Source organism: Syngnathus leptorhynchus, chromosome 21, assembly GCF_054491065.1.
Source record: "Syngnathus leptorhynchus isolate UIUO chromosome 21, UIUO_Slep, whole genome shotgun sequence".
Taxonomy (NCBI): Eukaryota; Metazoa; Chordata; class Actinopteri; order Syngnathiformes; family Syngnathidae; genus Syngnathus; species Syngnathus leptorhynchus.
Genome location: NC_141215.1, coordinates 446,808 through 459,352, shown reverse-complemented (window position 1 = coordinate 459,352; position 12,545 = coordinate 446,808). Strand labels below are relative to the sequence as shown.

The 12,545-nt window shown below is 49.5% G+C and overlaps 3 pseudogenes; all 3 read left to right on the top strand.

Moving 5' to 3' along the window:
• Positions 1-1,851: 1,851 nt before the first annotated feature.
• LOC147039922 (5S ribosomal RNA) lies at positions 1,852-1,970 on the top strand (annotated as a pseudogene).
• Positions 1,971-5,982: 4,012 nt separating this feature from the next.
• On the top strand, positions 5,983-6,091 carry LOC147039921 (5S ribosomal RNA; annotated as a pseudogene).
• Positions 6,092-7,062: 971 nt separating this feature from the next.
• Positions 7,063-7,181, top strand: LOC147039920 (5S ribosomal RNA; annotated as a pseudogene).
• The last annotated feature ends 5,364 nt before the right edge of the window (positions 7,182-12,545 follow it).

The following is a 12,545-nucleotide window of genomic DNA, read 5'->3' as shown; positions in this document are numbered from 1 at the left end:
TTTATTTTATTTTTTTCAATTCAATCGTTCAAGCAATCTTTTACAACACCCATCACGTATGGCATTCGGAAACTTCAGCCCTAGTTTTAACTCCGACATTGAAACTGTAACCCGAGTTTGAAATGTAAATTGTGTGGTGTCATCCATACCGTTGTAGTTCACGATTCGTACCACTAGAGGGGAGACTATGTACAGTAAATAAAGAGCCTGGCTCCCTGTGAACTCAAAGCAGCAGTCAAATGTCTTGAAAAGGGGAAAAACACTTCCAATGTAGTGTTTTTCCCCTTTTCAAGACATTTACTTTGATACGGCAAAATGCAGGTCGCAACGGCAAATCCGTGCTACCACACAAAAAGCTGTCAATAACGTTTCATGATAGCCATGTTTCCGTGAAACACCAAAAGTCTTGGAAGAAAGCCTTTTTCTTACCTGGTTGTTACATGGATGGGAGACGTTCAGGGAATACCAGTGCTGAAAGCCTTTTTTTTCCCACGTCAATTGTGAAAGGAAACTTTTACAACAGGCATCAAGTACCATCGTTGCTTGGCACGGGTTTTCAGGGCCGATTGTGTCTATAAAATGTAAAACTCTGGAGCCTCTGATGGCTTGCGGCCATACTACCCTGAGAACGCCTGATCTCGTCCGATTTCGGAAGCTTAGCAAGGTCGGGCCCGGTTAGTACTTGCATGTACTACCACTAGAGGCGAGACTATGTACAGTAAATAAAGAGCCTGGCTCCCTGTGAACTCAAAGCAGCAGTCTTTATTTGTAAAATAACCCAACATTACATACACATTGCCCTTCCATGTAGTGTTTTTACCCTTTTCATGACATTTACTTTGATACAGCAAAATGCAGGTCGCAACGGCAAATTCGTGCTATCACACAAAAAGCTGTCAATAACGTTTCATGATAGCCATGTTCACGTGAAACACCAAAAGTCTTGGAAGAAAGCCTTTTTCGGACCTGGTTGTTACATGGATGGGAGATGTTCAGGGAATACCAGTGCTGAAAGCCTTTTTTTTCCCACGTCAATTGTGAAAGGAAACATTTACAACAGCCATCAAGTTGCTTGGCACGGGTTTTCAGGGGCATTTGTTTCTATAAAATGCAAAACTTTGGAAACTTTGTCGGATTACGGCCATACTACCCTGAAAACGCCTGATCTCGGAAACTTAGCACGGTCGGGCCTGGTTAGTACTCGGATGACAGACCGCCTGGGAATACCAGGTGCTGTAAGCTAATATTTATTTATTTATGTATTTATTTTTTCAATTCAATCGTTCAAGCAATCTTTTGCAACACCCATCACGTATGGCATTCGGAAACTTCAGCCCTAGTTTTAACTCCGACATTGAAACTATAACCCGAGTTTGAAACGTAAATTGTGTGGTGTCATCCATAGCGTTGCAGTTCACGTTTCTTACCGCTAGAGGGTAGACTATGTACAGTAAATAAACAGCCTGGCTTCCGGTGAACTTAAAGCAGCAGTCAAATGTCTTGAAATGGGAAAAACACTTCCAATATAGTGTTTTTCCCTTTTTCAAGACATTTACTTTGATACGGCAAAATGCAGGTCGCAACGGCAAATTCGTGCTACCACACAAAAAGCTGTCAATAACTTTTCATGATAGCCATGTTTCCATGAAACACCAAAAGTCATGGAAGAAAGCCTTTTTCGGACCTGGTTGTGACATGGATGGGAGACGTTCAGGGAATACCAGGTGCTGAAAGCCTTTTTTTTCCACGTCAATTGTGAAAGGAAACTTTTACAACAGCCATCAAGTTGCTTGGCACGAGTTTTCAGGGGCGATTGTGTCTATAAAATGCAAAACTCTGGATATTCTGACAGCTTACGGCCATACTACCCTGAGAATCCCCGATCTCGTCAGATCTCGGAACCTTAGCAGGGTCGGGCCTGGTTAGTACTTAGATGGGAGTCCGCCTGGGAATACCAGGTGCTGTAAGCTTTTATTTATTTATTTATTTTCACCCTCCTTGAGTCGTCACCTTATCGTGGTGGAGGGATTTGCGTGCCCCTATGATCCTAGGAGCCATGTTGTCTGGGGCTTCATGCCCCTGGTAGGGTAACCATGGCAGAAGGGTCCTAGGTGAGGGGCCAGACAAAGCACGGGTCAGAAGACCCCTTATGATGAAAAAAATATATGGATGTCGTTTTCCCTCGCCCGGACGCGGGTCACCGGGGCACCTCTCTGGAGCCAGGCCTGGAGGTGGGGCTCGAAGGCGAGCGCCTGGTGGCCGGGGCTTCGCTCATGGGGTCCGGTCGGGCATAGCCCGAAAAGAAAACATGGGTTCCCCTTCCAATGGGCTCACCACCTATAGGACGGGCCAAAGGGGTCGGGTGCATAGTGAGCTGGGCGGCGGCCAAAGGCGGGGACCTTGGCGGTCCGATCCCCGGCTGCAGAGGCTGGCTCTAGGGACATGGAATGTCACCTCTCTGGCTGGAAAGGAGCCCAAGCTGGTGTGTGAGGCAGAAAGGTTCCGACTAGACATAGTCGGACTTGCCTCCACACATAGTTTGGGCTCTGGTACAAGCCCTATCGAGAGGGGCTGGACTCTCTTCCACTCTGGAGTTGCCCACGGTGAGATGCGTCGAGCAGCTGTCGGCATACTTATTGCCCCCCGGCTGGGCGCCTGCACATTGGGGTTCACCCCGGTGAGCGAGAGGGTAGCCTCCCTCCGCCTTCGGGTGGGGGGACGGGTCCTGTTGTTTGTGTCTATGCACCGAACGGCAGCTCAAAGTACCCACCCTTCTTAGAGTCCCTGGAGGAAGTGCTGGAGAGCGCTCCTTCTGGGGACTCCATCGTTCTACTGGGTGACTTCAATGCTCACGTGGGCAATGACAGTGAGACCTGGAAGGGCATGATTGGGAGGAACGGCCCCCCCGATCTGAACCAGAGCGGTGTTCTATTATTGGACTTTTGTGCTCGACACGGATTTTCTATAATGAACACCATGTTCAGGCATAAGGGTGTCCATGTGTGCACTTGGCACCAGGACACCCTAGGCCGCAGTTCGTTGATCGACCTTGTAGTCGTGTCATCGGATTTGCGGCCGCATGTTTTGGACACTCGGGTGAAGAGAGGGGCGGAGCTGTCAACTGATCACCACCTGGTGGTGGGTTGGCTCCGATGGCGGGGGAAGATGCCGGTCCGACCTGGCAGACCCAAACGCTCTGTGAGGGTCTGCTGGGAACGTCTGGCAGAATCCCCTGTCAGGAAGAGCTTCAACTCCCACCTCCGGCAGAGCTTTTCCCACGGGGAGGCGGGGGACATTGAGTCCGAGTGGACCTTGTTCCGCGCCTCCATTGTTGAGGCAGCCGACCGGAGCTGTGGCCGTTAAGGTTGTTGGTGCCTGTTGTGGCGGCAATCCCCGAACCCGCTGGTGGACACCGGCGGTAAGGGATGCCGTCAAGCTGAAGAAGGAGTCCTATAGGGCCTTTTGGCCTGCGGGACTCTGGAGACAGCTGACAGGTACCGGATGGCCAAGCGGAACGCGGCTTCGGCGGTTGCTGAGGCAAAAACTCGGGCGTGTGAGGAGTTTGGCGAGACCATGGAGAATGACTTCCGGACGGCTTCGAGGAAATTCTGGTCCACCATCCGGCGTCTCAGGAGGGGGAAGCAGTGCACGGTCAACACTGTTTACAGTGGAGATGGTGTGCTGCTGACCTCGACTCGGGATGTCGTGAGTCGGTGACGAAGACCTCCTCAATTCGACCGACACGCCTTCCATTGTGGAAGCAGGGCCTGAGGACTCTGAGGCGGACTCTCCAATCTCGGAGGTCGAAGTCACTGAGGTAGTTAAAAAACTCCTTGGTGGCAAGGCCCCGGGGGTGGATGAGATCCGCCCGGAGTTCTTAAAGGCTCTGGATGTTGTGGGGCTGTCATGGCTGACACGCCTCTACAGCATTGCGTGGACATCGGGGACGGTGCCTCTGGATTGGCAGACTGGGGTGGTGGTTCCCCTCTTTAAGAAGGGGGACCGGAGGGTGTGTTCCAATTACAGGGGAATCACACTCCTCAGCCTCCCTGGTAAGGTCTATTCAGGGGTGCTGGAGAGGAGGATCCGTCGGGAGGTCGAATCTCGGATTCAGGAGGAGCAGTGTGGCTTTCCTCCTGGCCGTGGAACAGTGGACCAGCTCTACACCCTCGGCAGGATCCTCGAGGGTGCATGGGAGTTCGCCCAACCAGTCCACATGTGTTTTGTGGACTTGGAGAAGGCGTTCGACCGTGTCCCTCGGGAGGTTCTCTGGAGGGTGCTTCGGGAGTACGGGGTGCCGAGCCAACTGATAAGGGCGGTTCGGTCCCTGTATCACCGATGCCAGAGTTTGGTCCACATTTCCGACAGTAAGTCGGATTCGTTCCCAGTGAGGGTTGGACTCCGCCAAGGCTGCGCTTTGTCACCGATTCTGTTCATAATTTTTATGGACAGAATTTCTAGGCGCAGCCGAGGCGTTGAGGGCGTCCGGTTTGGGGACCTCAGCATTGCGTCACTGCTTTTTGCAGATGACGTGGTGCTGTTGGCTTCTTCAGTCCGTGATCTCCAGCTCTCACTGGAGCGGTTCGCAGCCGAGTGTGAAGCGGTCGGGATGAGGGTCAGCACCTCCAAATCCGAGTCCATGGTCGGTCGGGGTGAGGGTCAGCACCTCCAAATCCAAGTCCATGGTCCTCGGTCGGAAAAGGGTGGAATGCCCTCTCCGGATCGGGGATGAGAGCCTGCCCCAAGTGGAGGAGTTCAAGTATCTTGGGGTCTTGTTCACGAGTGAGGGCAGGATGGAGCGCGAGATCGACAGGCGGATCGGTGCAGCGTCGGCAGTAATGCGGACTCTGTACCGGTCCGTCGTGGTGAAGAGAGAGCTGAGCCAAATGGCAAAGCTCTCGATTTACCGGTCGAGCTACGCTCCTACCCTCACCTATGGTCACGAGCTATGGGTCGTGACCGAAAGAACAAGATCCAGGATACAAGCGGCTGAAATGAGTTTCCTCCGCAGGGTGTCCGGGCTCTCCCTTAGAGATAGGGTGAGAAGCTCAGTCATCCGGGAGAGACTCGGAGTAGAGCCGCTGCTCCTCCACGTTGAGAGGAGCCAGTTGAGGTGGCTCGGGCATCTCATTAGGATGCCTCCTGAACGCCTCCCTGGGGAGGTGTTCCGGGCATGTCCCACCGGTAGGAGACCCCGGGGACGACCCAGGACGCGCTGGAGAGACTACGTCCCTCGGCTGGCCTGGGAACGCCTTGGAATCCCCCGGGATGAGCTGGAGGAAGTGGCTGGGGAGAGGGAGGTCTAGGAGTCCCTCCTAAAGCTGCTGCCCCCGCGACCCGACCCCGGATAAGCGGAAGAAGATGAAGGTGAAGGTTTATTTATTTTCAATTCAATCGTTCAAGCAATTTTTTTACAACACCCATCACGTATGGCATTCGGAAACTTCAGCCCTAGTTTTAACTCCGACATTGAAACTATAACCCGAGTTTGAAACGTAAATTGTGTAGTGTCATACATACCGTTGTAGTTCACGTTTCTTACCGCTAGAGGGGAGACTATGTACAGTAAATAAAGAGCCTGGCTCCCTGTGAACTCAAAGCAGCAGTCTTTATTTGTAAAATAACCCAACATTACATACATATTGCGCTTCCATGTAGTGTTTTTATCCTTTTCATGACATTTACTTTGATACAGCGAAATGCAGGTCGCAACGGCAAATTCGTGCTACCACACAAAAAGCTGTCAATAACGTTTCACGATAGCCATGTTTCCGTGAAACACCAAAAGTCTTGGAAGAAAGCCTTTTTCGGATCTGGTTGTGACATGGATAGGAGACGTTCAGGGAATACCAGGTGCTAAAAGCCTTTTTTTTTCCCACGTCAATTGTGAAAGGAAACTTTTACAACAGCCATCAAGTTGCTTGGCACGGGTTTTCAGGGGCAATTGTGTCTATAAAATGCAAAACTCTGGGAACTCTGATGGCTTACGGCCATACTACCCTGAGAACACGCGATCTCGGAAGCTTAGCAAGGTCAGGCCAGGTTTGTACTTGGATGGGAGACCGCCTGGGAATACCAGGTGCTGTAAGCTTTTATTTTATTGTATTTTTTTCAATTCAATCGTTCAAGCAATCTTTTACAACACCCATCACGTATGGCATTGGGAAACTTCAGCCCTAGTTTTAACTCCGACATTGAAACTATAACCCGAGTTTTAAACGTAAATTGTGTGGTGTCATCCATAGCGTTGCAGTTCACGTTTCTTACCGCTAGAGGGGAGACTATGTACAGCAGTGGTTCCCAAAGTGGGCGGTACCGGTGGGAAGATCTGGGGGGGCGGTGAGGAAGAAGGGGGCGGTAGGGGGGCGGCAGTCTGAAGTCGAAGTCAGAAGTTCGAGTGGTAGATTTGAGGACATTTTATTGCTTGAAATACCAGACTGGGTGATCAATCCATTCCTAAATGTCGTCGGTGAAGAAACTGGAGTGGCAGAGGAAGAACTGATTTCAATTCAAAATGACATTGAGCTAAGGCCAAAGTTCAAAAAGTCATATCAAGATTTTTGGTTCCAAAAAAAAATCTCTGACTGCTATCAAGTGCTGTGGAACAAGGTCAAGATGTACTTTATTGCCTTCCCAACATCATATTTAGTAGAACGGGGCTTCAGTGCAGTCGCCTTGCTTCTTTCCAAGCAAAGAAACCGACTGAAAATTACTGACCACGGGGATCTACGACTTCTTCTTAGTGAGTTCCAGCCTGATGTTGAGAAGCTTGTGTCCCTGCACCAAGCACATCCATCCCATTAATATTAAGTGTGAGACAAAAATGTTACTGGTGGAGTGTTTAGTGGGGGGGGGGGGGGGCTAGGAACTCACTGGGGAGCCAAGGGGGCGCCAGCCTGCAAAGCATGGATGGGAGATGTTCAGGGAATACCAGGTGCTGAAAGCCTTTTTTTTCCCACATCAATTGTGAAAGGAAACTTTTACAACAGCCATCAAGTTGCTTGGCACGGGTTTTCAGGGACGATTGTGTCTATAAAATGCAAAACTCTGGAGATTCTGATGGCTTACGGCCATACTACCCTGAGAACGTCCGATCTCATTCGATCTCGGAAACTTAGCAGGGTCGGGCCTGGTTAGTACTTGAATGGGAGACCGCCTGGGAATACCAGGCGCTGTAAGCTTTTATTTTATTTTATTTTTTTTCAATTCAATCATTCAAGCAATTTTTTTACAACACCCATCACGTATGGCATTCGGAAACTTCAGCCCTAGTTTTAACTCCGACATTGAAACTTGTTAGGATACGGATTTTTAGCTATTGATCTGACTCCAAATTGCGATCAACACTTAACACAAGTTTCTATGTCCCAATCCACACACTGGCGCACCTAACAATTTTGCGAGTTCGTTCTGTCAAAGAGAAGACCAGTAGATCAATCAGGCCAAATTTACCAATTGTTGATTCCTAACAAAGCACACTAATACAGGCCTGGGTCCCGGGTCACTCACACTAAAACTCGTGCGGTTTTGTGACCACCAAAAGACGACACATTCTTCCGGGTTGCCCAGTTTTAAAGAACCACAATATGAATATTAAAGCATGCAAAATATTGTGTGATTATTGGTCGATGGTCATCTCCTCCCCGTCGAGGTGTCATCACTGTGGTCAGGAGTTGGGTTTTTTCCTCTCGAAGCCCGACCACCTGGACGTGGTGTTGTTCTTTGTTCTCGTTCCTCACCGACCTTGAGGTGTTATCGTCCGGAACTCCCTCTCTGGGCCTGTTTTGCAAAACAGCGCGCTATCGGTCCTTCCGATTCAGCTGTATAATTACCCAGTCGTTGGACATTGTAATGAAGGTAATTAATACGGTCTACATTTTTATTGGGGGTGATCCATAGGAAGATACTTTTGAATCCCGAGGCCACTTGATTAACGAGTTTATACTCATCTGGTACACCTCGGGGCACTCCTATAGCGTCAATATATGTTGGATCGTCGTCGCTCAACCACGGGGGCAAAACGTCTCTTTTGGCTCGCTTCAGGAGCTCCGCCAATGGGGACTCCAGGTCCCAATTGAGATTCTGTATTTCAATGGGGACAACCACCACAGGAATTATCAAAGACACAAGGGCACAGATACCTGATGCATTCTTTGGCAAGCGATCATATAATTTGTCATCACCACACCACAACCAGATGTCTGCACGAGAGAGAGGAGAGGTTACAGTCAGTGACAAATTGAATTTGCACCATGTGGAATCTATTGTCCCAATACTTATGCCGGTTCCCTTTAACTTTAAACATGTCATATTTTGTTGAGTCACATATGTTAGGGTTGAATAGATTAGGTTGATCATATTATGTTGGAATGTAATCAGTAATAATTAACCTAAGCTTGTCCTGTCTTAACAAAGGAGTAGAACAAAGTGCTAAGATCTTTTGCACTGATTGACCAATTGTAGAAGACGCAATCAAAGTTGTTCTGTCTACTCAACATCGTAAAACATCCCCGCTATGATGTGATCAGAGGCCAGGTGTTTCACCCCCACCTTGGCCACCACACATGTAAATTGTCACCCCCACCCTTCTTCTCTCAATAAATACTGTCTTGCATGAATGCAACGGCAGACTTTGTTCGGACATTGCTGTGTCTACAGCAACGAACAAATTCTCCACTTGCAGAATTTGTTCGGACATTGTTGTATCTACAATGACGAACAAGTTCTCCACGTGCAAGTGTTCAAAAGGGCATACTGTCTCGTGTGGTTCTTGCACAATAAGTTAGAGTCGGAACATCTCTAACAACATGGTTGTCAAAAACGGGCTTTCTTTTTTAGTGAATAATTGTATGCCGTGACTCTCCAATGCCCTCTCAACCGAGGACAAACCAAACTCATTCCCTAAGCATTGAAAAACCATAAATAAAATAAACAACCACATTTTTCCATATGTTAACTTCTTTTGTCCATGACATGAAGCAACTACAAACCGTCCATCCTCTTTACCTTGGTGAATACATGTCCCTTCTCTGTCTGGTGGTGCTAAATCCAATACTTCCCTTACCTTTTCAATTTGCTTCCTCCACACCCTTCTCTGGTACTTTTCCAATTTGTCCTGTAACGTGACTTACATTTGCCAATTTCCGCTGTCACATCTCTGTCTCAAACCTCCCTGTTCCTCTCGTGAGAGCTCTTCTGTTGTGTTCACCTCAGCTTCATAAACTACTTTTCCTCTGCATCAATATTGTCTATAGGTGGGTGAAATTTGAATCTGGGACGTTTTCTGCTGGATGGTCTCATCAATGTCCACACAAAAAGACAACTTAATAAAAATAGCACTACTAAAATTAATTCTGAAAAATCCGAAAAACCTTTCGAGCCCTCCCCTTTACTTTTCCGTATTGCTGCTCCTTCTCTTTCTGCCCCCCCCCTTGGCCGGGTCCGGGACACGGCCAAACAGGAATACCTTCATCCTGATGGAACAAGCTCTGGGGCCGGACGTAGGTGTGAGTAGTGATACCACCGGCGTCCTTTGAAGTCGAGCTGGGCCGCGTGAGACGTCCTGGCCAAGACACAAAAGGGGCCCTTCCACCTGGGCTCCGTCCACTTTCTGGAGATGACTCGGACGTACACGTGTACATGTGAGCTGTTTCTCCACCGACACGCCTTCCTCCGCCGCAGCGGATTTCTCTCCAATCTGTGCAGAAACACTGGACACCAAAGCAGACAAATAGGACCAGTATGCTGTATGAGACAAATTTGGTACCGTAACATCCTCCGGTGGGACGAGCGTCGTTGCTGGTCCCGGCATTAGACGACCTGTCATCAATTCAAACGGTGCAAATCCAGTGTGCCTGTTAACAGATTGCCGCACAGACAACAAGGCAAGCGGAATCGCTTGGAGCCAATTCATTTTCATTTGAGCAATAATTTTGGCCAGTTTTTCCTTCAACGTCCGGTTCATTTGTTCAACTTTGCCCTGGCTCTGAGGATGGTAGACACAGCCAAATCGATGCTTCAAACCCAAAATTGATTCCACCTTGGCCAAGGCTTTGTTGTTAAAGTGTGTACCATTGTCAGAGCGGATCAGGGCCGGAAAACCATGTGTGGGGATGCAATGGGTGATCAAAGCCTTGATCACAGCAGCAGAATCTTCTTTCGAGCACGGATATGCCTCAGGCCAGCCTGAGTAAGCGTCAACCAACACAAGCAAAAAGCGTTTTCCATTCACTCTTGTATACATGTCGGTGAAATCAATGATCACCTCTGCTCCCGACCACGGGGTCGGCTGAAACAGGCCGGGCTTAGGCTTCAACGTAGGACGTGCATTGAATGTCTGGCAGGACTCACAATCCGCAACGAATTTCCAGACCATGTCCGAGAGTCTGGGATGCCACCAACTTCGAAGATGGATCATCATGGGATGGGGACCCACATGGGAAGTTGTGTGTGCCTGTGACAGGACCTCCGCCATTAGCCTTCCTTCCGGAAGAGCGGGCTGGCCTTTGGGTCCTACCCACAAGCCATCTGATTGTTTGACAGCCTTTGCTGCCACCCAGACTGATTTTTGTTCCGGGGACGTGGCATCCTGGGCGGCACACAGATCGGCATGTGAGAGCGACAGAGGCAAACAGGAGTCGGGGTGTTCCCCGTCCAGATTACTGGACCGCGGTTCACCAACATCATCTCCAGCAATCCTGTGTCTGCCATGGGTTGTTTAATTTGGTGTGCATTCTGAAACTCAGACCAGTACAAATTAGGAATGTGAGTTTTCCGCCAATCGGTCTGTTGCAACAACTGCTTGACCATTGAGCCTAATTGTCTGGCCTCGTGTCCTGGGGCAATAGCCAGCGAAATGTGTGGCACCCCTTTCTCTGTCATTTTGAACCACTGCATTTGTTCATGTGTCAGTTCAGTTGCCGCTGCAACTCCCTCTTTACCAATCAAAATACGTGATGAAGTTAAATCCCACATGTGCCCTTCAATTTCTTCAAACAAATCCCGATATACATCATCACTTTTTCGGCTTTAATATAGAGTGCAATGCAAAGGATCAACAGGTGGGTGGTATGGCGCCAGTGAGCAGATCCAAGGTTTCCACAGTAGGTAGGTCGAGAACACACCACCACCAGCAGGGGTCTCTGGCTCCAGCCTGGCCCAGTAGATGGTTGCAGTTTCTGCTTCTGTCGGTAGGGGCGCCATCAGCCACTGACCATGTTGTTGTATTTGTTGTGAACACTGGATGCTGACGCCATCTGGAAATTGAATAATCACTCCCTCTGGCCCACACAGAATTCTGGCTTCAACGGCTGACAACAAGTCCTCCCCATCAAATTGATCGGAGTGTCTGTGGAATGGATGTATTTGTGCCACAGTCTCCACCCTGTCCGGGTGATCACAGTTTCAAGTGGTTTGGTAAAAGGCAGACTTCGTGGTTTTCCCGAGAAGCCGACTAAAGTTGTTGTTTTCTTTGACAGTAAGGATACAGGAAGGGCAGTGTTTATTGATGAATACGTTGCTCCTGTGTCCACCAGCATCTGCACAGGTTTTCCCTCCACTGTCACATGAAGCATTGGCTCCGCCGGGCCACTGCTTCTCTGGCTCCCCGGGCATCCCTATTCAAATTGTCCACACCAGAGATCATCATGTTGATAGTACTGACCTCCGTGTGCTTGTGGCTGTTGCCAGGGCCGTCCACCAGACGGTAGGGGCGCTGCTTGTTGCATCGGCGCCTCGGGTTGATGTGGCGGGCCTCCGGCTGGGCGGGCGTCTCCGTGCGGTCGATACTGCGGGCATTCTCTTGCCCAGTGATCGGTTTCGCCGCAGATGAAGCATGCGTTGGGCGAATGGGGTTTGTATGTTGCCCTCCCGGGTAAGCAGGTGCATTCCCTCCCCAGCCTCTGTATCCGCCCCGGAACTGGCCCCTTCCGCGTCCCACCACCTGAGGAGCCTGTGACATTTGCATTTCCTTTTTCTGTGATTTAGACTGTTTAGCTTCACCATGCATTTTTGCCAACTGTAATTTAAACAACAGTTTGGATAATGCGTCTGTCTCGTTATCAACTTTAGCTTGTGACTCAGTAAACATTCTGCAGTGATGCAAAAGATGACGTTTAAATTGTTCCTCGGTACAAACCAGAATGTCAGGGTCTGACATTAGCTGCTTCTTCACATCTGGCGGAAGTCCATCCACCAGCGCCGTCCGGAAGAGCACCTCTGCCTCGTGCGTGAGAGTCGGATGGCGACCTGTGGTTTCAATCCAACTCTCCACACATGTTACATAATGTTGGGCAGGTGACATTTTCACATCATAGGGAAACATAGTGGGGGCCAGATCGGTAGGTTGTGGGAAAGTCATTTTAATGTTTTCAAACAGGGGCGCTGCTACTGGTGGCAAGGGCACCTCCCTCCCCAGTCTCGCTGTGCCTGCTGCTTCCTCAATCGCCTGTAATTGCACTAGGGAGCATGCTCCTGCCAACATCTGGCAAATGTCACCAAGTGTGCAGGTCTGCCCACTCATCAGAGCCAAAAATTTGTTCAGCCAC